The following is a 24,650-nucleotide window of genomic DNA, read 5'->3' on the forward strand; positions in this document are numbered from 1 at the left end:
TATTAAAAAAATGGCGCCCGTTTTCGCCCATTTCTGGTAAAACAACGCTATTCAGCTGTATGCACTCGAAAGCTTCATCGGCTGCTATTTTCCCTTTGAAAATTTAAGAAAATCTGGATGGTTGAGAGTGTTGGCGTCTAACTTATTACAACGAATAAGGAACATGGAGGACAAACATACCATTGTCTGGCACGTACCGCTTTCGTTACCTTAATTAAAAAAAATCGCTTATAACTTTTAAATAAGATAAGGGTTGCTTCTGAAAGTTTCGTATCTGTTTCGGACCAATATCGCTATATTTGAAAAATTAATGACCTTTCGCTGATGCTTAGTTTATTTGCGCACTAAGCAAAACCCTGCAGTCTTTTTTTTTTGCAAGACCACGTAGATCGGAGTCGATTGTCAGGTTTCCGAGGACGCCTGGTGGCACTGGCTACGCTCTCAGTCTAGGGTGCCTATATGTCTCTCTTCCTTAGGGTCAGGACATCTATTGTTGCACTGAGTAGGTCAGCACGTGACGCGCTGGAGACAAGGCTACGCGCTCGAGCTCAGTCACGCCAAATTACGCGCGCTTCAAAAGGTACGAAAACAATTTCTAGACAATCACAAGACGCGATTTGTTTCAACAGTGGCAACAAGGTCGTGAAGTGTTTTACCGCCAAATTTTGCGGGGGAAATTAATTGGTGCCTAGGCCACATAACCTAATTTTTTTCCGCTGAGTTTAGGGTGAACCTGAATTGGGGCAAAGGTCACTTGACGTCAGGTCATGTGATGTTAATTTTCAAGCCACATTTAGCAGGGAAATTGAACTGGTGCATAGGTCATGTGACATAAATGTTTACGCTAATTTAGCGGGAAACTTTAATTTTCCTGTAGGTTCCATTACGTCAGGTCACGTGGCGTCAATTTTTCCGCTGAATTTAGGGGGAAACTCTTCTTTCCGCTGACGCCATCGCGAAAGTGGAGACGAGCACTGATCTCTATGTCTATTTGCTGGATCGCGTTTGACCAGCTCCGCCTATGGACCGAAATGCGGTCACCGGCGGCCATCTTTAGGTAGGGTTATATCATCTCTAGCCATCATAGTAATATGGCGGACAGCGCAATGGCGGCAGGGTTCCATAAAATAGCCGTGGATCTAGTACACTGTACCGTGGAAGAGAATTCGTGCTTGATTCAAGTTGTTCGACGACGCAGATTCTTAAAACCCGGCGTGAACGGTAGCCTCATGTTTGAGGGCCCGGAGAATGTTCTACGAAAGCGCAGCACCGGGGGAAAGCAGCGCAGCTCGCATCGAAAGCAGACTCCGTAACGGCGTCTGCTTTCGATGCTTCCTTCGATGCGACTTTCGGTGCGAGCTGTGCTGCTTTTCCCCCGGTGGTGCGATTTCGTGAAACTTTCACCGGGTCCTCAAAGATCGCGCTACCATTTACGCTGGGTTTCAAAAACATGTTTCGTCAAACAATTTCACTCAAGCACGAAATATCACCCACCCTATTTTGACGGCAGCCTGCCACCACACCAACCAAAACGTTGTCTGCCATGGATGGATTACAGTGGCTGCAGGAGCTGTACCTTGGCTAGAGGTAATATAACTCTACCTAAAGATGGCCGCCAGTGACCGCATTCGCAGAGAGGGCAAACGCGATCCAGCAATTGTCATTGAGATCAGTGTAGACGAGGCACTTACGGCTGCCACCGCAGTAAAAATAGAGAGTTTTAGTAGACCGTTTTCGGTTTCCCGCTCCGCTCTATGGAAAGCGGAGTCACCATCGCGCATGCGCGACCCGCTCTGGGATTTGAGCGTGGAGCGTCAGCTCCGCTATCGCCGCCATTTTGAGAAGTACGTTCCACTCTCAGTAAAGGTTCACTAGATGGTACTTTTCTGGAAAGGTGGGTGCTCGCTATTTGAAATCATGCTTGGGAGCGCGCTTGACCGTTATGAACCTCGCTGCACTAAGAAGCTGCGCAGACTTTGTTTGAAAAGGCGTCCCCCAGAAAACGTTTCACGGTGGTCAAGAACCTCTCGCTGCTTCGAGAAATCGCTCTCCGCAATCCTTTCACGGCCCCTGAACGGTGGGAACAGGTGCTGCCTTGTCTAAGCCAGCGGGCTCGATTTTTCTATGCGAGATGACGACGACGACGTTGAGAGGATGACACACCGCGCGACGGCGGTGTCTCAATCTGAGCCCGGCTATGTTGCGCTTTTTGCACTCCCAGGAGACTAGGGAGAGGGAAGTGACGTCAACGACACAGCGAACGCAGATTGGGTGTTGATTTCGTTTTCTTCTGTCAACATCCAATCTGCGTTTGCTGTGTCGTTGACGTCACTTCCCTCTTCCTAGTCTCCTGGGAGTCCAAGAGGGCTATGTTGCGCTTTTTGCACTCCCAGGAGACTAGGGAGAGGGAAGTGACGTCAACGACAAGGCAAATGCAGATTGGATGTTGACAGAAGAAAACGAAATCAACACCCAATCTGCGTTTGCTGTGTCGTTGACGTCACTTCCCTCTCCCTAGTCTCCTGGGAGTGCAAAAAGCGCAACATAGCCCCCCAAGAAGCGCAACATAGCACCCCTGGGCCTCGGTTCCTCGGAGGCGGCAGCTTCTACATCGGCTGGACTACCTTCTTGGAGCATGATTCTTTGACCCCAGTGGACCCCAGTGAGCAATATCGCCGTAATGTTCCTGGTGCTCCTTCATGCACTGATCGAACGGCGTGCAAGATCCTCATAGCTCGCTGCTCACCCGCCCAACCCGCCTCCACGAAGTCTGGACTTCTGCGAATCGGACTGCCACCCTCCCCAATGCCAACAACTCATGTCGTCGTCATCTTGCAAGTATATACTCATCACATTACCATGTTCCCTAGACGCGGCACCGCGGGCCTCGGTGGTACGGGCTGCTGCTTTCTTGGGTGCCGCGGCTCTCCAGAGCCAAAAATTTAAGGTTAAAGATCCAAGACTAAAGCAGTCGGCAAACGGACAGATATTTTGTTTGGTTACTTCAGGCAACAAGACAGTGAAAATTAGCGAAAGCGAGTGCTCCATTTATATCTCTACTTTTTTTTTCCGAATGAAATGAGTCTTTTCTTCTTCGTATGCTTCGGTTTGTGATATGGTGCCTTGGTGTTTATGTACACTGCGCGACACTGTTAGCGGGAGCATTCAATATCCTGTTTTCATTTTTCACCTTAAATTCGAGGGGTTGACATTTGCCTGTTGGTGTGGAATAAAGCGCTCGTTTGGGGCACTAATCTGAGCGACAAATGTGCAGCTTTTTCAATAGCTGTCAAAGAAATAAACTGCAAATAAAAGCGATTTTTTTCGTGTTCTTATTAACAGTGGAGCGCAGTGTATGTATCTGCCTTGGGGGGTGACATGAAAGCATTTTGCTTGACTATACACTTCTTTTTATTTCTTTTGTGTGTTTATGAAAGTGCGTGTTTCAGCTTAAGTTCCTGCCTAGTTTCTGCCTCACTTGTGCTACGGTCTTTCCTTGCAAAAGAAGGCCAGCAACTTAGGCTACTCTTACAATGCTGAATTCAACAGTAACACTGTAATTTGGTTAGATGCAATATTCACACGCAAATCTGAGAAGTAAAGTGGGAGTCGTTAGTAAGCGTTTTTTATTAAAATATTTCTAGATGCCTTTCAGCCCAGTTGGACAGGTATTTCGCTCAGTACAAAAGCTTGAATGTGATTTACTGTGATAATTTTATGCATACTAATATTAAACAAACAAAAAAATGCCCATGGTCTTGGTAGGTTTTGTCCAGCCGTCAAATTATGCCGTCTGCGCACATCACTGCCTGGTGCTTCACGACGAGCACCCTCTTGTGGTCTTCTTCTGTTTTTTTTTTATGGACGGCATATCGGCATGCTGTGCGGTCAACAAAACCCCAACTATTGTTCGGGGGTGTTCCCTTGTCCTTGACGGCCTAATAAAAAAGGCAAAGAAAAACACTCTTACAACACGGCAGTATTTAAACACTACCAAAACATGTGATATGGGACTTGTTACTCCTCTAAGATAAAGCGTATTTCCATTGTAGGGTTGTAAAAAACTGGGTATCGTAAATTATATATATATATATATATATATATATATATCAGTGTGTCGAACCGAAAAAAATACGGGTTCGGTTACGGTTCAGGTTCAGGTAAATGTATTTTGTTCCGGTTCAGTTCCGGTTTGATTAATTCGATCCGCGAACCGGTTCGCGAACCGGTTCGGGGCGCTGAACCGGTTCGCGAACCGGTTCGGAAATTATAAATGACAAATTGCAACATCAAAATAAATTACAAATAAAACATCTGAAATCAGCACATACGAAACGGGATACATCGTAGTGTAAGGCTCAGGGATTTCTACCAGGAATGGTTTCTTTATGTGCACTCAAAGGTTACCTCACCGACGCTTACGCATTCGGACTTCATCTAATTGCGTCCGACGCAGTAGCTGTAAAATCCGCGACCTCCGTACAAACCCACTTGCAACTAGAACTCGCTAACTATCCCGCCACCTCGGCGTGTAAGCAATTGAAGGAACAGTGGGGAGAAAATACAGCCTTTCTTTATTTGAACTAGCCTTCGGTAACTCAAATGGGACCCTTAAAAAAGTTTTCATTAAACAAGATACAGAATATGAAAAACACTTCACCGAACGCAACGCCAGAAGGACGTAATAGCATAAATATTAAAATAGAAGAGTTCGCTGTCTCACAAATATGTTAGCTTCTAAGTGCCTATACGAAACCGGATGCATTATTATCAAACTCCACAGCCTTTTCTTTTATCATTCCGATGGAAGCAAGCTTCAAGAACTCGCGCGTTCTAGAAACGTGTTATGAAATGAGCACAGAACAGCATTTAGGATTAACGAGATTGTAGGAAAATAAAATCCCGTGACGCGATTTTTTTTTTTTTTGTACAGCCTTCCATTTATTTTTTTTTTCGTGCAAACCGCGACCAGCGCAATACTGGTTCCTATGTCAAGATTCATGGATGCAGCGTTCGTCAAGATTCATGGATGCAGCGTTTATAGACGCTTTGCAGCAGCTGTGCATGGACGCCGCCATAACTGACCTTCAGTTTTTGTTTTCTCCTATTCCGTTTATTTCACTTCATCATTACCATAGAAGGCCAGGTTATTGCCACATTAGATTCAACTGTGTCCTTTTCTAAAGCATCGGCCTTTGTAGAGGATCGTCAACTACCGTTTCAGTTGCTCGGCATCTCGGTAAGACAAGAGAAGGTCACCAATGGCGGCTGTAATTTGGCGCGTGTGCAAAGCGTCTATATTCCTAAGACTGAGTGGAGAAGAAAAATATGTAAGCGAGGTGTGTGTCAGTTGACGGCACTTAAAAAACAAATGGCATTGATAGCATATTCATTGTCAACAGCGCGTGGCCGAACCGTTTTGACATGAGCCGGTAACCGTTATTTTTTTTCCGGTTCAGTTCCGGTTCGGGTTCATCGCGGTAACAATATTACGGTTCGGGTTCGGGTTCAGTTCCGGAAAAAATACCGGTTCCGTTCCGTTTCGGTTCGACACCCTGATATATATATATATATAGTTCCTTAATTCTGCTAAGGTTTGAGGCCGTCAAACTGTGCATGCGAGGCCCGCTACGCTGGAATTCAAGACGAAACTTCTGAAAACTGTTTTAATCTACCACTATTGTTTAGAAGTCCAGGGTTGTGTTTGCTAAATTTTGCATTGTTTACGCCTGTCTGGTTTTCACCAGACAAAAAATGGACGTGGAATATTCTTTCGACCGTTATTGGTAACTCTCTTCAAAACAAAACCGGGTAAAATATTCGGCCGCCATATTTTGGGCATCGCTTTTAGTGCGAGACTTGTGACTAGAACCAATTTCATTTTCAGTATTGACGCAGCATTCGTGTCTAATACATTTAGACTCGTATCCGCGACAAACAGTGACGTAGCTCTCTGTGTGAATAAATAAAGCTGAGAGGAGTGGTTTCTTTGGTGCAGCTTGCGAGCGCTATGCTCGTGGTCAGCTTTCAGTGGCATTTTCGACAGGAGGGTGCATGCACAGATATAATCGGCGTTCAAGCACGCGCACCCGTACATCTGACTGCATAGCCATAGGACGCCCACAAATCGCAACGACTTTACCGACGCCGTGCTGGTTGCAATGTGATACTCGTTCACTTCGTTTGATTATGCTGTTTTGTGTTACATAGAACTCAAATCGAATGGTTTACATTTTACACGCGGGGCGTACGCTTTACTTCTTGATTCGACCTCTTTCAAGCTGAGGTCATGGTCAAAAACATCGACGCGTATTGAGTAAGTGCAGCCATCTTGAGATCTAAGCGATCACGCTAAGGACGCTGAGGGCAGTCCGCTCTACAACTTGTGAAGCGGAGCGCACGCTCACTCCGCTAACTATACGCTCCCACTCAGAGCGGGCCACGCATGCGCGGTGGGGACGATGCTTCTCGCAGAGCGTAAAGTAGCGCAAAGAGGGCTCATAAAAGTGGCCTACTAATACTCATAGATTACGAACGCGCTCGTCGTGACTTGTCCTGACACTGCCCATGTACACCTTTGGCGTATAGAAAAAAGTAACTTTTCACCAGACAGAGCAGCTGTGCTAGAAACAATGGAAACGCGAAATTTACACAAACCTTGCAGGGTCTCACCTGTGAGCACAGCTCTAGTTTCGCCAGGGTCAACCACCTATGTTTGTTCATGCCAGCGAGCAGGTGGCCGAACCTCTCGTTGATGTGACCCACGATGAGGTTCACAGAACTGAAGAACACCGACAAGTTCCGTCCAAACGCTCATCCAAGTACGAACAGACGGTTGGGATAGGCCAGTCGAGGAAGAACCATGCAAAGTGTCTCGCCAGATTGGCAACACCCTGCGCCGATCTGTCGGGTGCTGGTATTTGGAGGCCCGCATGCAGAGCAGCCAGGTCCTTCTTTAAGCAGGATAGATTCCTAAAGGGTTTCTTTTCTACATTGGAAATATCTAGCAAACCGCGTTCGGAAAGGAAGCATCGGTGCTTGATGGCACGAGGGATACGAATCATAGATTCGATGTCTGGCCAGTTTAATTTCGTTAGTAGAAGTTTTCTTCCTTGAGAACAGCGGGGATTCATCGTGCAGATGCCTTGCTTAGAGCCACTCGATATGGCAGCGTAGCTGCCAGAGTAGCGCCACGCTTTTCCCTGTGCCGCCTCTCACCGCGATTTGTCACACGCGGTACCATGGCAACGAGCTGAGCTGGCTCGGTTTCCGTAGCGACAGAGTGACGACTCGTCACGTGACCTCTCAAGAGCCGTGATGTCATCGGTAACATGGCAGCGCCCAGAGCTGGTGGATGCGAGTTTGTTCGGTGCGCGGAGTCGTGATGTGCCGCAGCTTGCCGACGATTTAGGGCTTCTTCGTGCTTTCTGACGTAGGTATAACGTGAAGATCTGAAAGAATGATACTTTATACCCTTTCTGTGCAAGATCGCTCTGGATATTAGCACCTGTGCGACAGCATCAGTAATATCGCCTTAGCGGTGCTCGGGTTTCCGGATGTGTTTGAGGATCAATAAGACATTTAGCATGCAATTTTCGCATTCTCTTAGCTTTATTTGAACGTTGGAGTGCCTAGGAATCGATGCGAAACCTATGCGTCGCATGTTGGGCCTTGGGGAATTTGTTTTTGCCCCAGGTAACCGCATGATCACAAACTTTTCGCGAGGAAGCTCCTGCGATGTTTACGTTTTGTAATAATCAATCAGGGAACCTGGGTTCAATCCCCACCCCTGCCCGTTTCGATCTGGATGAGCATCGTACCGGCCTGCGGTTGTGTATCACTACTGCGTGGTGCACGTTAAAGACCTATAGACCCCAGGCTAGCGGTTATAGTGCATTGGCTAAATTGCTCATCTACAGCGAGTGACTCGTCGCAACTTTGAAATGGCTGACCAACTACACGCTGTATAAATATCCACACAACTCCCAAGCATACTAATCAACGATATTACGATATGCGCAGCGCAAGTTCGTCTGCTTCTTTTAGCAGGGGTTGTGGTGACGTCAGAACGCCGAGCTTTGATTGGTTCAGAATTAAGAATAGTGGGTAGGCCTCAAGGCAGCTTGCTTTTAGGTCTACCCACTCTCCTTCAATCGGAGCCACTCAGATCTCGGCGTTCTGACGTCACCACAACCCCTGCAAAAAGAAGCGGATGAACTTGCGCTTCACATAGCTTTTAGGATAAAATTTTCGCATTTTTCTAGCTGCCTTTGAAAGTCTTAATTTCTGAGAATCATAACGAAAGGTATACGGCGCGTGTTGGGCCTAGGGGAAATTGTTTCAGCCCTGGGTCACCGAATAATCACACCATTTTTTAGCGAGGAAGCTCCTGCGATCTTTAACCTTGTTTACTAATCCCCAATTTTACGAATTGGCAGTTCTGAAGATTTCGATATAACTTTCTTTCGTTGCAATAGCTTGCATTTGATCGCAGTGTTTTTTTGTTTGTTCTTCAAGTGAAAAACTGGCGTTTGCTCAAGTGATGTATATGAAATGTCCTGCTATATAACAATGCATCAACACATACTATTAAACTTAGATTCTCAGAGGTTTTTTCATCTTTGTAATTAACATGTTACAGACGTATTTATTTCTTACGAGTGTAATATTTATTTTCTGTAGCTGGGCCCGTTTTGTGCTCCTTAATGTCAGTGTGCTTGGTTCCAAATATCCTCTTTACAATGCCTACAAAGGCCAAAATGACGTCAGCCGACCCCGACTCACGCATTGGACACGAAAACTGCGTTGCTCGGATGTATGCGCTCGACAGCAATCAGTACGTCCATGGATATTTCAATTCGCTTTCCTGGCCAACGAGTGTTCCGACAAAACTTATCATCACTTGCGAATGCCAAGTTCTACGGTGTGCTTAAAAAGCACGGGGAAAGCTTGGGGTCATAGCACCTGTGCCCTAGCATGTCACGACTGCGTGATTTCACAGTTCTCTTTTGAGTTGAGGATTACAGGTAAGGAAGAAAAAGTTTAAAAATAATTTCGTGGCCCCTTCAACACGGATATGTGTGCTACACCAGATAAAAATATTGACTTTTTGAATACCGGTAAACTTCCGAACGACCATTTGGCCTGTCGGCAAGAACACCTCATATCCGGCGTCCGTCTCTTTTGATGGCGTCAACGATTCCTAAGAGACCACCATGCCGTCCTTCTTGGTTGAACCCCGTCGACGTCGCACCTCACCAGTTCGTGAGAAAATCTCATCTTGAAGGGATGATCGGGTCTTGAAGAAGTATGATGCTAAACATATACTCGCTCACTATGGGGCAGTCGAGCAGCAGTCATGTCCCGAGCCAATCGTCTTGTCGTGGCCGGCGTAATCGGATTTTGTTTCATCGGAGCGAAGTCCGAATGTACTAGGACGGTACTTTCGTCCCACGAAGCGGCCGCCATCCCGGCGGCGCCGAAAACCACTCGCCTTGTCCGGGCACGAACGATACCATAACAGCTCTCGTCGCCCGACAGTCCCCGGGCTGCAAATCGTCTCACTTTTCAGAAAAAACAGGCACCATTCCTCCAGAGGTTCTTGCCGTACCACGATGCCAAGCGTCTTATACCACTTTTCAATGAACGAATGGAGATATCAACTAGACTACAAAGGTTGCCGCCCGGCGTCGCTGGAAGCACGGTTACCATAAAGCCCCTCGATGTGTTTGCGCTTTAGGTTACCATGCCAACCTCCCAGGCCCAAAATGGAGATCACTATCAGCGCTTCTGACGTCGTGCATCTAGATAATTTTGCGTCGTGTCGCTACTCTGGCAGCTACGCTGCCATATAGAGTGGCTCTAGCCTTGCTAGCCTTGAGCAACACTGTACTCGTACTACGCAAAAGGATGTACTCGCAATGCGCAAACTTCGTCCTTTTCTTTTATTTTTCTACTTCGAATAAGTAAATATGTTTCAGATTTAATTCGAGTGGAGCAGAAGCTACAAGAGCGAGTGCCAGCCTTTCAGCGTCCTTGATAAGCGCGCGCGCTCGTGCAGTGCAAGTACCGTTAGAGCAACATGCTCATGCTTATACCTTCGGCTTCACTCGCACGCAAGGTGGAACGATTATATTTATATTTTATAGCTTAATATTTCTTCAGGTGTGTGCCTACTCTTTTGTGTTCATTATTGTCGCCTTCGTTTTTACTACCTCTACAAACAAGCTCCCTTTCACTCTCTTGGTGTTAACGTTTAGGTTTTCTTGTCTTACTAGTACTATAAACGTCCACTTGTGGGGCTACGCAAGAAAACGTTTCGAACCCGCTCAAAACGCTCTTACGCTGAAGAAAAACGCTCTACTAAAACGCGTTTTTTGACCTCCGCTTTCCATTCCGGCGAAGCAGTCCGCGCATGCGCAGTTTGGCACCCCCAGAGCGGAGCGGAAAATGAAAACGGTCTACTAAAACTCTCAAATATCGGGCGGAAAGATGTTTAAGATGTCACCACTCAAGCAAAAGCGCGTGTGTATAAAGGTATTCTGTATCAGCCCAGCCCATATGGATAGGAGCGACAGAACTGGTGGAATGTTGGTTCCCCATAGCCTGATGTAAACATCTTTTTGTTTTATGATGATGAATGTGTGGTTTGCGCAAACGCCTGCACGTAGTGTGGGTCGTTCGAAAACTGTCCTTCACCCTTGCCCGTGAGAGGGGCGCCGCTGTTAGCGGTAGAAATACTAACCGCGTAAAGCCTTTCGGTGGGGTCGGGTTTATCCATGCAAGTATCGTCAAACGCGCTAGAGCATGAGGCCCGTGGATCGTGCGGACCTTGAATGCAAATGCTGGCGAAGCCCTGAAATGAGTTTCCCATACAAGAGAATGGCGCCGCAGCACTCGCTCCTGATACGTGGACGGATGGATGCATGGATACTAACGGCTGTAACTTTTATATCGGGCGGGAGCTTGCGCCACCTAGCCTAGTTCTTGCGTATTTTGCGCGTCCCCATGGTTGGCAGTACTTGTAAGAAACACCAAGCGTGAATTTTATCGAGGGGCTTTATATCCGCCGAAACACTCCCGCGTGTTAAGAAGACGGAAGGACCATTAACGAGCGGCGCTCTTCCGTAGAACTTGCAGCTGATAAATTCAAGAACATTGTGTAAAGCTATGCGGGTAGAACGTAAAGGGAGAGGAGGTGGTATTCGAGAGCTCGCGGTGGCGTCGGAATCCCGCGCTCTAGTTGGAATGATTCCATCGCAGATGCAAGGCTCGCTGTCTTTGTCATCACACGCTGTTCGAATGCGTTCGAGCTCGAACGCCGAATGCCAGACGCCGGCGTTCAGCATTTGAACGTGTTCGAACTGTGAGTAAAGAGAAAACAGCCAGCGTTGCGTATACCCACTAATTATTCCGATGAGAGCCTTGAGTTCTGACGTCCAGCGTGCCCTCGTCTCCTGCTCTCTCTTGCAATGTCTACCCGTATACACTCGTGGGCAACTTTCTGGTTAATTTCTGATGAAAGCAGACGTAAAGCACTAGCAGACGTAAAGCAGACGACGTTAACTGCGCTAACCTGCCGACGCCGTTAAAGAGTGAAGAGTCTCGCCGCACACGAAAGGGAAAAGGTATTTGGGAGGAAACTTGCCGACGCTCACTCTCCGTTCTTAGCAAACAAACTTCGGCGCCTCGGGACACCTCGCCAGTGAGTCCTTTGACTTCTCTCCTTGATGCGCGTCTGCTAGTTGTTAGACAAAAACAACGTACCACTCGATTTATTTCGTCTGCCCTCCCTGACAGGCGAAGTCGAGTTCGCTCCGAAAGTCGCAGGAAAGGTAAGACAGACGCAGACGACCTTGCGAGCAGACGACGTTGCCAAGGAGCAGACGATGCTCAGAGGGGGTCGCGATCAGCCAATCAGGGCTCGACGTTCTGACGTCACCGCTACCTCCTTTCTCATGCGCAGAAGACGAAACTGAACCCACTTGCGAGGCGTATAATCATGTCTCAGGTATTCCAATGTTGTTGTTGTTTTTTTCGTTTCTTTTTATGCGGAGTTTTGTGTTAGGTTGTAGAAATTGAGATGACTTGATGCTCTATCCTAAAATGTTCTAAAAAGCGTTCATGTCTGCATACGACAACTGTGTCCCGCAGCGTGTTCATATTGCAAGAGCTACGGCATGGTGTCCTTAAAGGAAAACTTGGCCGATTTTTTTAGCTACCTAATCTAAAGGCGTCATCTAATTGCAAATGGCTTCCTGATTCCGACAGGCTATCTTGTTCCCCCAGATTTACTTTGGTTAATTAAAAAAAACGATATTTTGTTCGCTGCCGAAACCGGATCGGTGTTCTCCCATTTTTTCCCAGTTTTTCTCATCACCCAAAGGTGACGTCAACTGCGGGCAGTGAGGAGCGCGGTTGTTCGTTCTATCTGAAGTTGATGATAATCTCCATTTGCCAAAGTGTGACCTTGGCCTACCTTCTCAGCTATGGGAAAGTAAAAAAAAAAATAAAGAAAACGGAAGCAATTGGGATATTGAGAAAACCGTATTTGCAATTCTGTACGCTCAGGCCGTGGCTCGCTAGCTTCGCGCAATCGCTAGCAACTTTGTCCCCTTCTATCTGAACCTCGCAGTCACGCTGGCGAAGAAAGGTCGAAGGGTTACGCAACACATATTTTGACAAATTGCCCAAGCACCATAGAGAATAATCTAAATGTGGCTACAGGTGCATGTTCTTCTTACCAGAAGGAACGTACGTGCCACTTGTTTTAAACTTCCTTTAGAAAGGTTACTGTTCCATACGCCAGCACGTCTAACTAGCCTTGTAGCATACGTATGTTTTTCGGTGCTTTATTAGTTTAGTAATCTATCTATAGAACATAAAAAAAAAAAACGCGTTTGGTCGGTGCCATTTTTAGCGTTTGTGCTTGTGGTGCGTACTTTGCTTGCCTTCCGAAGCGATGAACATGCGCGTACTGGGCTGTGGCCTAATAGATTTAGGCAGTGATTCTCGTAAGCATTGAAATGTATAAAATGTAATGAACTTCCTTCGTGTTGACCAAATGACAAGTTTCTGTTCAGGAAGATCAATCCGAAACGAAAATTAATAGAACTTCACTACCTCAAACCTTGCATAAAGGTGTATTGAAAGGCCTGTGAAATACACAAATGCACTATTGATGTTCAAGTAAAAAATATTTGTTTGAAATATTCCGTAAAGTACAAAATCGCATCACAAAATCTTTAATTCAAAAAATAAGGTGAAAGTTAACCCCCAAACATGTATGCCTGTATATATATATATATATATATATATATATATATATATATATATATATATATGTATATATATATATATATATATATATATATATATATATATATATATATATATATATATATATATAATTTTTTTTACTGCTGGACTACAAGTAGACACGCTCATCGAACACTCGTCCACGAGTGCAAACGGGGATACGTGCAAATTTATGGAAGTATTTTTTTCTTCATTTTTTTTTTTCAAAATAAGGTTTTGATTCTGCACAGCCTCCAACAGTTGTAAATTTGCATGCCTTTCCTGGACGAAATGCATATTTTCATACTTTACAAACTTTCAAACCGATATAACATTTTTTGGGGGGAATAATATAAAATCACGAAGCTTCCACTTCCTCTTCTCTGAGACAAAAGCGTCTGCCAACTAGGCAATGACTCTATCGTATATTAATGAAGCGCAACACCTGCTCTTTAAACCTCCGTAATAGAAGACACATATAGCGTTGTGTGGAAAGTCATGTTTAAACTCAGACGAGATTAGTTTAGACGTTTCACTTGTCTTCAACAGATCGACCGCGTGAGTGCCACTCGGAAAGAGTAGCTCGAGCTCGATTCGATGTCCAAAACAAATGTAGTGTTTATGGAAAAAAAATTAAGCAGTTGTGAACAGCAAATGTGACTGCGCAAAATGTCGACAATATGGCTAGGAGATGCACTATTTATTTCCGATAATATTAATGCTCCTCTTTGGACGGATGTTGTATGGTTACACCCGACTTGAGTCAGCGGCTGCCGCTCTTGAGGCTGTTCCAACCGCAGGAGAGTACTGTAGTCGGAGCACGCGGCTACAAAATATGTAGCCGCGTACTTAAGCCCGTAAGTTTATAAAGTGGTTCGAACATAACCGAGATTTTTTCATGCGGCAGTAGTTCTCTGGGTTCACAGCTCGCGCAAAAGCACCTTGACGTGGCTACCATCCATTGCTGCCAGGGGAGCGCTTTTCTTTTCTCCCAAGAAAACGAAAGTTAAAAGGAAAGGTTTTTCCCGGCAATGTTCCTAAAATCTACCCCACAGTACAGATTGTTACCCATTGCAAATAAACTTTCAACCTCGAAGCTGTGAAAGAATAATCTCGATCGCTAACGCCCAGAAAGCTGCTTCGTGGCTGTCCCGGGTCGATCGTCCGTCTGCCCGCCGGTGCCGTACCTGGGTAGGGAAAAGAAGGGCTTTTCTTTGTTGCCAGTAGACAGTCACCCCCTGGAGCCCACGCAGCCGGAGTAAATTGAAAATTCAATACCTTAAAGGAAAATTTTTATTTTTATAAAATATTTTGGTTATGAGTTAAAAAATTGTTATTGATGCGATCTGAAATTTTCCAGCCAAATTGAAGACAATTAATAATTGGCGGAGTTCCCTTCGAAGACTACTGAGCATATTATCGACTGCTCTGCTCAAAAATTTGGCGTCGGGGCCACATATGTTTTTTTAAGAAACAGTTTCAAGGATTTTGGACAACAAACATGGAGCCTATCTTCGTTAGAAGCTGCCGTCTTCGGCAGCGCGGTTCTTGTCATGGTCGGGAAAAGCTCTTGCTTTCGTGACTTACCTCGTCTACGATGCCCGGTAATGGCCTCTAGAAGTGCCGGTGGTATTTTGCTCGCCTTAATCGCGAGTGATCATCTTCTTGCCTGCCGAGCGTGAACCGCATTGCCTATACTCCGTTTGTTCTTACCATGGACCGCAGGGGCCGCTACGACCAACCAATCCAGCGCTGCAAGTGTATCACGTGATCTACGGACCTTGCGCCTCGCAGCGCCCTTGCAGGAGGTCACAAGACGCACAGCATTGTGTTGGCATCGATTGCTTGCATATTCCTCTGCGGTCCAGCGTAAGGTGAAACGGAGTAGAGTGCGTGTACAACTTCGTTAGCGTCGAATCGGCTGTAGTTACCTTCTCTGATGTTCTTCACATGTACTATTTCTACCGCAGTGAGGTCATAACCATTCGTCGCTTCCTACCTCGAGCCCTAAATCAATGACGATGACCAGAAACGTTATGGTCCTAGAAACGCGAATTCAGTTGTGTCATCGAAGACGACCTTTCATGTGCTCAAGTGCCCCTTCATACATTGTATATTTTGCTCGGAACATTTTTTGAACCTTGTCTACCGATCTGCTTGCTCCTTTAATAGCCCTAACTCCTTACAGGTTCTGAGCTAAAGAAAATTCTCGGACAATTTTGAAACATCTTGTAAGATCTAATACTAAAGTATGCACATACGAAGCCTGTCATTTTTGTCTTTTTTTTCTGGCGTATGCTGAATATTAAATGAGAGAAGTAACGTTTCGTCTTGGTGAGCGGAATAAGCCTTTGTTCGAATTTTTTCTATGGGCTAGCACGACGATAAGTTACCTGTAATCGGGACTGGCGTCTTTTTTGTAAGAGTACGAAATACACAATAATCTAAAAAACGCGCCTGCGTTAACCATTCTGCAGAATACGCGTGTACAACTAACCACTGCGAACGACGGAACAATCTTAGCAAAACACAGATCTCGTGTTTCAATCCGACTGTAAAAATGAACGCTCGAAAAATTAGTTCGAACAATTACGTACCAAGTGTTCTCGCTTACGTCGACATTTTCAAGTTTATTTGCATTAAGAGCTTCGTTGTTCCCGGCAATCGCCCAGTTGCTTGTTCTTGTGAACGTGAACGCGCATGCTTTTTCAGAGGAAGAGGAACATTGCAAATTTACCATTGGTCGCCGAAATCTTAAAAAAAGAAGGGGGTGGCTGATTATCTGAACGCTTCTTGGGTCGTGATTCATCCTCGATGTTCTCATCGACGTCGCGTTTGCTGGCTGTATATAGTGCGTTATTGAGATTTTCGGAGCCTCGTCACGTCCTGCGTTTCATCCACTGTCAGTGACTACATCGGCTTACACATCAGCAAACCTTCGTTCTTTCAAGCGAGAAACGCTTCTTGAGATGCACATGATCATGAATTTCATTCTGGGGCACGTTCGCTTGACATACAGAATGCCCGAATGAACGAGCTGCTTGGCCATTCCTCCATTCGCCAAAAAAACAAAAAAAAACAGACGAACGTTTTTATACAGGCACAGTTTTATCAAGATATTTTTTTTTTTGTATACTTGTGTGCATGTAGGAGAACTACGGCCTCCTAAGTTATTCGTTCTATAACAATGTAAGACAATTAAAAAGATGTCGAACCGTTCAAGTGCAATACGATAATGAAGACTGTAAATAACCGAAGTACCTGTGATGCCGTTGACCGCGGCAGCATTTGCGATATTGAAAGATAGGATTTGGGATATTTGATCTGCTTTTAGTGGGATAGTTGTACGAGATGGAATTTAGGAGATGTGGGCTTTTTCAGAATGTTTTTTTAGGAGATATGCTTCCTTTCTAAAGGACATGGGGCCCTTGACGCCTTTGGTAATTACGCGCTGCCTTTCGTGTGTGTCGGTCGGGGTCCAACGCACCTCGCTGTTCTCATGTCACTGGGGCCCGCCGTCTTCTCTGCTCAGCGCGGTACGCTTTCGTTTTCCGCTCAGCTGCACCACGAAGGTGCATCTGCCCACTCTGCCCTTATCAACTCAACTTCGTCGTCTGTACTCCGGTAAAATTGAACAGCGATCTGCTCCGCAATCACGGACTGCGATCTCATACTCCTGACGAGGCTGTCACAGCCTGCAAAGTTCACACTACTCAGTTGCGCTAGCGCTTCCAGGATTGTTTTAGAAGGACGGGTAGTTCTAGGAAATGTCAAAGAGAATGCTTCAAGGAGATCTAAGAGTTCGGGGAAATATACCGACCGTCCCAAAAACACCTGCTTGAAGAAAGAGAATATTCTTTTCTGGCTCTTGTTGACAATATATTTTTTTTCTATTGGAATAGGGGCTACAGGAGGCGACAATGTCACGTCTTGCTTTGGTGATATTAGGTTTAGGTGCACGTCAAATAATAAAGATATTTTGCCTTACTCTATTATCTTTTAACGAAAACACCATCATTAAAACAAACCTTTCCAGTTCATTTTAACCGATGGTGTCACATTTTCATAGACTTTGAGATTCCTGGAATGCGTAATTTACGCAAAGCCAAAGCATACTTTTTTTTTATTAACACCGTAGGTTTAATCAGTGACGAGTGTCTCGAAACTTTGTTTTTTTTGTGGTGACTCTTATCGAACCCCCCGCGCATGCTTCCCCAGTCCAGTTACACGTCACCTTTGCTTAGATGATTACTGCTAGAAAGGTGTACACTTTGCTCGTGCGGAGCATACAAAGTAAAACACTATTCGTCAACCACTGAATTGCTCTATTTTTTTTTTCTGTCCTAGGTGTGAGACTATCCTATTATATTGAGGACACACCGTTTTTTTTTTCTTTCTTTTTAAGTACATTTGAAAGGAATCATTTCGAAAGTTCCTACCGATTTGTTTTAAGTATATACTTACCTCGTTCCCACGGTGTCCTCAGAAAACGCCCATCTTCATTTCCACGCAAAGGGGACTAGTGAGATCGTCATCGGCACGTCAGGCCGTTGAGCCTTCATTTCCACCAAGTCAGGAACTTTCACGCCAAGGCGTGATGTGGGCAGGTACTATTTGCTTTTCATTTGATTATTTCTTCTTTGTCCGGATCCCGAGGAATTAAGACATTTCCCTACCCGGCACTCGAGCGACGAAACCGAGACAAACAACACCGAAGCGGGCACGACAGTTCGTGGCGGGTTTTTTTTTTTTCAGCAGTTAAATTATTCACCGTCATTCCAGTGACGCCGCACCTCAAGCCTTATATTGATTGCGGAGTAAGAAAATCTCAACTCACGCGTAGTGTAAACAGTGGTAATCAAAATATGATCCCGCCCTCGGAGCACGATAATTGAATTCTTTTACACGCTTTGTAAATTATTTAATTAACTCTGGATTTGATATGGTGGATGCTTTGGCTAGTTGGTGATTCATGCTTGAATGGAACAGCGCGGATATACACTCACTCTCACGGGCACACAAGAAGGAAACAGACTCGCAGCGCTGACTAACAACTCAGTCCTATATTTCTTCTTCCTCAAATCTTCAACTTCTTCTTCTTTTCCGTTAATGAAAACATTTTAAATTTTTAAACACCAGTAACCAAACACCAATAAACATTAATTAATAACTCTCGAAATAACGTCAAAGCGGCAATAGGAATGGAAAATTCTTAGTTTAATTTTATTTTTTAATCTAATTTTTGTTATTCTCCTTTATTTTTAATTATCTTTTAATACTATTTCTTTAATTGTAATTTAAATATTTAATTATTAGTTATTTATTAATGTTTATTGGCCATTTTGTTTCTAGTGTGTAAAAATTTAAACCGTCCTCATTAACGCGAAGGAGAAGAAGTTGACGATTTGAGGAAGAAGACATATATAACTGAGTTGATAGTCAGCGCTGCGAGTCTGTTTCCTTCTTGTGTGCCTGTGAGACTAACTGTATATCCGCGCTGTTCCATCAAAGCATAACAATGGATTTGTTGTATTTTGTAATATTTCGGTAATATGCCGTAACTTTTTAATTATTTTTCAATAGTTCTTTTTTTAGTATGAAAATAATAAGTGACTTATTGGCATTAAGAAGAGGTTCTATTGCCATATGTTTATTAAGCAGAAATTGCCTGCTTTCGAAAAAAAATTTACACTGTCCGTCGAAGTTTTGTTGATCACCTTCAAATGCAGCTTCGTTATAACTTAGTTGTTATATATACCAGACACAAAATTCTACAGGGATAGTGTCATCTATGATTTAGTTGCAAGATAAACTCAATAAAATTTTAATTGGCTTAGTGTAATAAAACAATATATCGCGTTTCTTTAAAAATACCGAGAAGTTAAATTCACGATAAAAAACCCATTTAATACATTCCCTCCAAACCGCAGAATATGAACTCATTTAAAGAATTAAGACATTTTCTTATGCCTTATAATACTCCATTATACTGATGAGCAAATGCTCCCTTTCTTAAGCGGACTTATGCTAGAAACCGTGGAAACCAGTAAAACGATAAAGGCTGGGGACCGATCACAGTGCCTAATTTTTTTTCTCACTATTTTAGCACACTGCGTCATACAGAAACAATTGAATGGTCGGAGTGAAACTTTGGATTCCTCCATTGGAATTCTATAAAAACTTGTCCCTTTTTGGCACCACGTATGTCACACTGTTGTGTAATGCGTGTTTTTGTGATGATGTTGCAGAGGGCAACTTGGCATGTATTTTATGCATCCATGGCATGAAAATGGTCGATCTTAGTGCCTCTTAAAAAAGACCTGCGAAAGCCAAAGCCGCCTTCACCGTGCAAATACCTGATGCAAAAAACAGCCTGCAGAAACTGCTTGACACGTGTTTTTCTATTAAACATAACGCTTCAGCGCTGATGTGTTATTGGTCCCTCTCAGCCTTTCAAACCCCTTCATGCATCAAACACCTGATCCTTTCAAGCACCTTCCCCCGTTGAAATCCCCTTTAACCCCTGAAATACCTTCAATACTTCAGACCCGTCAGCGTTGAAGATGCTCTCAGCTATTCAACCCTTTAGATGCACAAATGACTGTAAACCATATTCCAAAATGCAGTTAAGAACAGTATGGGAAGTTTATTTCAACATTGACTTTTATATGCCTGTCGTAACAAAAAAAGACAATAAGAACCAATGTGTACTACAACCCTGGTGCAAGCAGCTGTGGACAAAAGTGGTAAGACCAAAGATAGGCAACCTATTTCTTTGTCACTGAAAAAGCAAATATCTATGGAGGAACTCATAATGCCGCTTGGTAAATTACTCAGACGTACGTTACTTCAACTAAAACCTCGAGCAGGTGCACCACACGCACAGATGCACAGTGTCGGTAGCACGTTTGCACGAAACCACGAATGCGAAATGAACGCCTGCCGCCCTTGAGAAAGGCTAAGCGCGGTCATAGTGACGTTCCTGGTGCCGTGGCGGTGTTGCCTTCAGTATCGTTTTCCCTCGATGTATGAGCAGCCGAAGCCGGACGGAAAAAGAGGCACGAGAAAGAAAGCATTTAAAAACCTATTCCTTGGTCCGCACACTGAGCTGCTCTGAGAGATATGTCCGGCGCGTGGGACGGGGAGCCGACACTGTGCGTCCGCTCGTTGCGGTCGCCGGATACAAAATGGCCAAGCGGCTTCCCCGACGCATACATCCTTAAACGTCGCAAGATCCGTTCCGCAGACCCGCTATAACGAATTTCATAGGTGACGTACTTTCACTAAAAATATTGGGACACACCCTACAAACCTCTGAAAAATCCTATGACGGGTCTCTTCCACTTTTTAGAAATTCTTGAACTGTGCGTCAGGCCCCTTAGGAAATATCGACGGATATCTAAAACCCCTCAAGCAATTTCTAAAGGTACGTCGAGGCATTTTAAGATTCCTGGTGGGCCCTGTCACATTGGTCACAAAATACTGTATGCAGACATGTTCAAAAGACACATATGCCCGCCGGCAAGATGAAGGTGAACACCTTACCTGGTTTCTTGCCTGTCTTACGGCTCCCTAAAGCTATATGAACTCTCAACGTCTCAAATGGTACGTGGCTTGGGGGTCTAAACTTTGCGTTCTAGACCTCTTCTGGAACAGAGCTTGTTCCGAATCTTGAAGGAGCATCAAAAACAAGAAGAAAGCTGTTCAGCTTCATATAGTTCACGGGTGTACAGAGCAAATCTAATTGAAACGTGTTTGAGTTGTGTCCTTAGATAAATCTGGCATTATGTTTGCAGCGAACATCTCGTCATTTGTAGGATGTGCAAGCAGTGTGTCTGAGTCTACTCTAAAAAGAAAGTTGCAGCCTTACACAATTCGTCACATATTATACACTCTAAACTAAACTTCGACGTGCACCGTATTGACGTCGAACTGACGGTCCCAATATTTAGAGGGGCTTGATAACTGTGTGATATAATATATTAAACTGCTAATGTTAATATCAACAACTACGTAAGAAAAAACACGCAGGATTTGCGGTAGTGCCAAGAAAACCCCAATTACTTTTTTGCGCTCTGTCACAGGTACATTAGCTATTTTAAAGAGTTGTACAATAGTACTATTAAGCCGCTCGTGAAAGTTTGTACCGACGGTTCAACGTCAGTGCGCGGTATGTCCAACTGAAATTTTGGGGTGTGTTATACGTTGCAAGGGGTATAGTGTGTATTGATATGCTCATACTAGAAGTGAATTCGCGAAGTTTATGTCACAAATCGGCTGGGATAGCGCCGTAGGGGCCCGTCTTCGCGAGCCGCTTGGAGTCTGATTACGTCCAACCGCTTGCGCAAATCGCGAAGCTGCAGCCACCGCAGCTAGAGCTAAGAGCAAATCAATGCTGATGTGGCGTCGGTGATTTCCGAACCAAGATGGTACCCGTAGTTTTTAATGCTAGCGTTACTGCAGCAAAAACAGTAAAGAAACGCAATATTCACGTCCTTCTCTTAAATACGAAGCGAGGATATATGACTCGTAATCTGAACTGGCTGCACTTCGGAGGCTTGGTTCGAATAAGCTGGCTATTTTGGTATTCGAGGCTTCAAAGACTCGCTGTGTTGCGCTAACCCGCTGCCAGTCTCCGATGGCTCGAAGTGGCAGGTTTTCTACACGCCTTGACAGCAGTGCCAACGACTGAACGCTATCTACACCACACATGACCACTGCAAAAGTCAATGTATGTAGACGTCCGGAGAGTGAAAGCGTAGCCAACAGCACTGCAGAACTCTCACGATAACTGTTCTAGCTCGACCCGTGAGGGTTCTATCATCAAAACTTTTGAATATGATCACCTATACAAGAAATGAAGTATGTACCACATGAGTTCCGGGGTGACAGTCATAGGCTGACGCTGACGGTCGCATCGATACCTTTTCCCCTTTTTGTGTCTTTTTTGTAATTTGCGCGTATACATTTTTTGTCGGCTTGACACCTTTTTTATATTTTTGGCAAAAATTGGCGTTTATTAAACTGCCTTCAGGAATTGTTATCACACCGATGAAGACGCGTCTAGAGTCGAAGCTTTACAGATTTGTTTAAAAATAATCGTGAAAGCTAAACTTATGCGGTTTGTACAGGTGATTTATTCGGCCAGGGTGACAGACTTTAGGGGGCTAATCGCAATGACCAGTCGGCTTATTAAATACAATTTGTTAATTCACTTCAAATTTGTGAACATATACCTATGGTTCCAGTTAGAAACGTGGTGAGCGTCATTGGTTTTTGCATCACCTTCATACGACGGTTTCTTAGCATTTTAAGTTTTCGAATCAACAACATCCCGGAAAGTGTAAAACTTGGGTATTGCGAAAATCTGTTTAGTCTGGGTAGATGTAAACACAAGCCGGAACTCCTCTTTAAGTAACTTTTACTGACTGTCCGTCTATGTTTCGACGAGTTAGGTCTGCGGAACACGTTCATAAAAAGTGTCTTTCCGAGGAACTTCGTTGAAACTTTATTTAACTTCTTGTTGCGAGATTTTCTTGCCCCCCGCCTTCCTCTTCCCTCGTTTGCCTGATTTCAGCATTAAAAAGTTGGAACAGGTGATGTCAGAATTTTACACTGAATACATTTAATTGTGACTATTTTAGCTTCAATATATCTGGATGTTGGGCGTGTAATCTTCTCTGCTCTACACCGAATCAGTCATTGCCAGTGAGCACGTCGTTATCTGGTAAAGCTTTCACTAATCTCTAGCTATTGCACTGAGAAAGAAACCCTAAGGGAAGAATCTGTTGTGGGTAGAATGCCAGGAACTGGCACGAAAACATAACGTCTTCGCGTGCGCGGTGACCAAAGTGGTGCCAAGAGGAACGCGAGGATCAGCCGGCCGGTATCAGTCACCCGCCAATGTTTTCGCATGAAGCAAACAACCCACAGGCAAACTACAAAAGGACGTTGACGGACACTTTTCGTTCGACTACCGCGGAAAAGAAATAAAAATAAAATTGCCTCTGTTATGAACGCACACGTTGCGCTTGTATACGCGCCTGGACTTGCTCTCGACTTGCGGCATTCTTCAAAAACGGACGAAGCCCAGCTGAAACAGCAAACCATTTCCCCAAGGCTCACTATAATCAGGTCTAGGCTGAATTAAAAAAAAAAACGCACTCGCTCACGAACTTGCGTGGCCTTCGCGTGTTGCTTTGATACACTTAAAAACTCAAAAACAAGCCTCTACAACAATCACCTAAAACGTGCATTATGCCGGTTTCACGCTCTTCTGGATACTAACTCTGGCGTGAAAACATTCTACAAATATAAATGGTCCTGATCAAAATGCTATTCGCCGGCGCCCGTATTTTGCGCATTGCCCAAAGATTTGAGAATTGCAGCATTGTGGATTCGCATGTCCTGAGGTAGACACCTGAACAAAAATCGGTCGTTCAAATAAGTCATTCGACTCGGAGGCCTCTCTCAGGAAATGAACCTAGGGGAGGGGGAGGGGGGGGGAGGAGGGGTAGAGTTAACCTCAGATCTGCCTGGAACGCTGCTTGTATGGCGTTCTGAAATGGGCTGTTTGGCGCACTTACACTTCGTGGAATTGCGTATGCGCGAAAAAAGACAAAGTAAAGTCACATATCCCACCTGTGAATATGCCTCATATACCTAACGACCTTGCAAGTTGGTTGCAGGATCAACCACGTGGTACCCAATCATGCGGGGGAGATTATGGTTCGCGGCCAGACATGTGGGTGCAGTTGGCTTTATTCGGCGTATTTTAGAGGTCTGCCTCTTCAACACCCACTCCAAGCGTGCATACGGAGCAACCAAAAAAACTGATTCGTCAATTAAAAAAAATCTGTAAGTAATACTGCATGAAGCAAAAAAAAAAAAACGTATGCATTTTATATTTTTAACGGCAGTGATTACTTAGAATGGTATAACTGAACATGAAAAGAAATGCTACGGAAACACGTCATTGTAGCGTCTTACTCGGCGTCAGCAATTTCGTCCTAATTTTATGATTTTGTAGTGTAGTGCGCAGATGATATTCCATACACCGGCATTATAATGACGATGTCATTTGGCGGTATGGCGATCTCTAATGTGATGTTTGTTTGTTTTCTTTCGCGGGTCGTTATCAAGAAGCAACGACCAGCTGCAGTGCCTTCTGGAATTGCCATCTTGTTTCACGACACTCAAAGTGTTGGAGCCTTAGTCTAGAGCGGCAGAAAGGTGATGACCAAAATTGATTGATTGATATTTATTTATTGATTGATATTTATTTATTGCGTGCCCAAAACACCATCATGGTTTTGACATTGGTGCACAGAAGTCAGATTCCTATGAAACATGCA

The sequence above is a fragment of the Ixodes scapularis genome, unplaced genomic scaffold (genome assembly GCF_016920785.2).
Source record: "Ixodes scapularis isolate PalLabHiFi unplaced genomic scaffold, ASM1692078v2 PGA_scaffold5__190_contigs__length_132052651, whole genome shotgun sequence".
NCBI lineage: Eukaryota > Metazoa > Arthropoda > Arachnida > Ixodida > Ixodidae > Ixodes > Ixodes scapularis.